Below are 4039 nucleotides of genomic sequence, written 5' to 3' on the forward strand. Positions count from 1 at the left end.
CACTCCAAATTGCATCATCCTTCTCCCATTTTTAACATTTTTTAAAAAAAAATCCTGGTGGGGAAAAAAGGCTGTAGGTGAAAAGGAAGTAAATGAAGTCATTCTTAGTTTTTGGTAAAACTTCCCTCTGCCACACACTGAAAATCACCCAAAGCAACCTAAATTGTGTGGGGGGTGTCCTTTTCAGATAAAAGATATTAAAATTAGGGTAGAGTATGGGAGTGGATGTGGCAAAAGGTAGGCAACACAGAATCACAAGAAGGCATAAAATCAGTTATAATTAGCTGAGATAACAACAGGCTTTTGTTGCTGGAATCCATTTATTCAGATTTCCTTCCTCTAAAAACTGCTTTTAAATCTATTGGTTAGTATAGATAAACCAAATAAAAGTTATACAAGTGATAAAGAAATCCAGAATCCTTGACCAGAATCTTTTTATGACATACACAGGTGTGGGTTTTACTGCAAGTGTAGAGTGACTGTTTTGAACAATGTGGAACGGACATGTCCAGCAGATGGTGACGGAAATACATTACAAAAGAATGCACTAAATTAGTGTGTCAGTGTCATTGTACACCGACTACCTCTGTGTATGTGCAATGAACTAACACCTATGCACATTTACTGTTTCTCACGCATTGTGCTGCGGTGGAATTCAGTACTGTATAGGGATTGTGTAATTCTCAGGTTGGGTCCAGTGGATACTTATGCTATGCTGTGTCTTGGACACTGTCTGTACCATTAAACAGTGTGAGACAGCTGACTCAGGTAGTGGATTTGGGTGATCAGGAAAGGGAAGCATATTGTTGGTTATTTATTTTGTTATAACTATGCTTTTACTTTCATAGGTGGGGAGAGATTAACTGCAGTTTTCTGCCTCTTATGCCAAGATGAGTTGTCTGGTTTGTACCTCTGAGTTCTGTAGATGGGTTCTCTATGTTCTGCTGTACTTCAAACAGCACCATGTCTCAGCCCTGTTCCTTAGGCACTAAACATATTTTCCACTAGACTACATTGCCCAGCTCTTATGCCTGATAAAAGTCAATTCTACATTTGAAATAAGATGCTTGTTTATGGCTATTATTTGTTTTAAAGAAATATTGTTTCTTTTTTCCATGGTAGTCTGAAATCTTGAAAGGTTCCTGTTGATTTAAGTTAAAAATAAATAAACATGTGACAAAATTAACAGGAAGGACAGTATACAGCTAGAAAAGAATGTCCATACAGTGCTCTCTCTCTTTCAGAACAAGGTTTTGTTTCATTGCCTTTTATTTAGAATTTTAGGATCCAACATCTTCAAGCCCAGAGCAGAGTTGCCAAATGGGAAGGTTCATACATGTGAGTGCTCAAGAAGCTTAGGCTATTCCATGTCAGTGCATTCACGTTTTTGCGATGCACAGCTGTTTAAAGGGGGAAAGCTATGGGTAACAGCATGGTAACAGCATGGTCTGAGCAAATGGAGGTGCCACTTCCACAATCTTTGACTGTGGAGTTCTCCTGGGGAAATAACAAAGCAGTATTTTCAGTTCCAAGTTAATATGTTACAGCTGGACATTTGAAGTGACTCTAGAGTTCCCCACAAAAAACAAAAAGGAATATATTTGGGATAATTTATTTTGAACAAATATAAATGAAGTGGAATCACCAAATATTGAGAAACAAAGTAAAACCTATTGATAAAATGAAAATGTTATTTTGTCCATGCATATTTTACCCAAATCCTGCTAGCAGGAAAGAAATATCTGACTAATCAAATTGACATGCTTCCCAGAATTCTCCCCAGGTTATTCATTACACAAGACATATGGTCATAAAACTTTACTGATTCCTTATTAATTTAGCAAGTGGTCTTCTGGGATCTTAGCCACACTTCAAGGACTTCATCTGTCCTGTTTGGAAAAACAGAAGAAAACAAGCCTACAAATACCATCTGTTGTTATGTTATGTTCCTTGGTGATTTAAAAACCATTTCACTTTGAGGATGATAGAAGTGTTTTCTTATCGCCTTTTTACTGCCTTTGCAACACAGTCCAATGCATATTTACCCAGAGATAAGTTCTGCTGAATTCAATGGGATTTACTTCCAGGTGACTGTTTGTTCTCTCCCTGCCAAACATAGTGGGATTTATTTCTGACTAGACATACACAGAATGCATGGTAAAAACAAAACTTGGAAAAACCCTAAGCATATTTAATCAGAAGCAGCATTTCCAAAGCTCTCTATTAAACTCTGAAATGTATATCCTGAAAATATATTTGGGGTTGCACAAACCTGGGAACAGCTGCTGAGGAGTCGTAATAAAAGAATATTTAAACCTCGGAAGATGGCAATGGCTAACCTGCTCCTCTGAAGAAACTTGCCAAGAAAACTCTGTGATAGGTTCACTTTAGGGTCGCCATAAGTCAGAAACAACTTGGAGACACACAACAACAAGAAAATTCAAAAGTCCATCCCTTGTTGCAGCAGCTCCACTGGCAGCTGATCCATTTCCAGGCACAATTCAAAGTGCTGGTGATGACCTATAAAACCCTATATGGCTTATGTCAAGGCTATATGAAGCACCATATCTCCCTTTATGATCCCATTAGAGTCCCAACATCTTCAAGATATTCCATCATCTCTGTTCCATCAGGAGCCACCAAGAAGACCTTGTCCCTTGTTCCCATAAAACAAGCCCGAGAAGGTGATGGGACAGAGAGAAGGACCTCTGCAGAGGAGTTTAAAGCTGTCCAAGGTGCTGGACTCTAGCCTCTGGATTCAGGACCTTGGATAGCTCTTTTGAAGTTCAGAATAAAACCTAAAACTCTTAAATATGGATTCAGCATCCTACTGACATAAGTCCCTTCCAAGGAAGTATATAGCCAGGCAGCCTAAGTATATCTTCCTTCACAAAACCTAGGTACAAGATTAGGTGCTATTCTATAGAAAAATCTCATACAACACAAAAAGTGTTTTTGTTATAGAAGCCGCTAACAAAAATGGCAAGAAATAGAAGATTATGAAGTCGAAGGCTTTCATGGCCGGCATCCATAGTTTTTGTGGGTTTTTTGGGTTATGTGACTATGTTCTAGAAGAGGATTATTTATTTATTTAAAATATAATAAATAATAATAATTATTATTATTATTATTGAGGATTATTTCTTTATTTAAAATATCCAAAGATTTCTTTGAGGGCTTCCTTTCTTCACCGCTAGGCTTGAGTATTAGTTCTCATAAGGACTCAAAATCTACATAAGCCCTTGTTTCATGCCATTTCAAGGAGTTTCAAATATATACCACACAATTACTGCAGTTTAATACCACTTACTGGTATATATATTGGTGCTTTTGGTCCCAGAGGTTGCCCACCCTCTTGCAAGAGTAATATTCCCCAGCGTTTTAAATATAGACTACTGTTGTTAGTGGAGGCTCTCCAAGCCTCACACCTTTGTAGGCAACACACCCTTCTCCAGCACTACATCTCCTTTGTGGTGAGGACATCTGGCCACTCTGATAAAGGGTGAGCAGCCACCCTCCATTTCCAGGAAATTTCTTACATTTCCATCTTCAGTCCAGAAGGAATAATTCCAAAATGCCCTTCATTTTGGGCATGACTAAAGACACCTGAATTAATAGATAATCCTTTGGTCCTCTAGATTTTTTGAGACTTCAACTCCCAGAATTCCTGAACAATGAGCCTACTGACTGGGACTTCTGAGAATTGAAGTCCAAAACATCTGGCGCAGGCCCAAAGGTTGAGAAGCACTGATAGCCCCCAAAATGTGCGCTTTAAGGGCTTTTGGACTTCATCTCTCAGAATCCCAGGCTGTTGGCCAACATGGCTGAGGCTTCTGGGAGCTGAAGTCCAAAAAATCTCTCAAAGGACACAGTTTGGGAACCCCTGATCCAGGGAGAACAAAAATAATGGAGCCGCGTCCCCCTCTTGGCTTTGCGTAGCTCTATGTTTCCTGCGTCCTGGGCGCCATCTTGTGGCCGCAGTCGCAAAGGTTGTTTCAGGCTATTCGAGGGCGGCCCTCCTCCCATGATGCACCGCGCT

The sequence above is a fragment of the Sceloporus undulatus genome, chromosome 4, assembly GCF_019175285.1.
Source record: "Sceloporus undulatus isolate JIND9_A2432 ecotype Alabama chromosome 4, SceUnd_v1.1, whole genome shotgun sequence".
NCBI lineage: Eukaryota > Metazoa > Chordata > Lepidosauria > Squamata > Phrynosomatidae > Sceloporus > Sceloporus undulatus.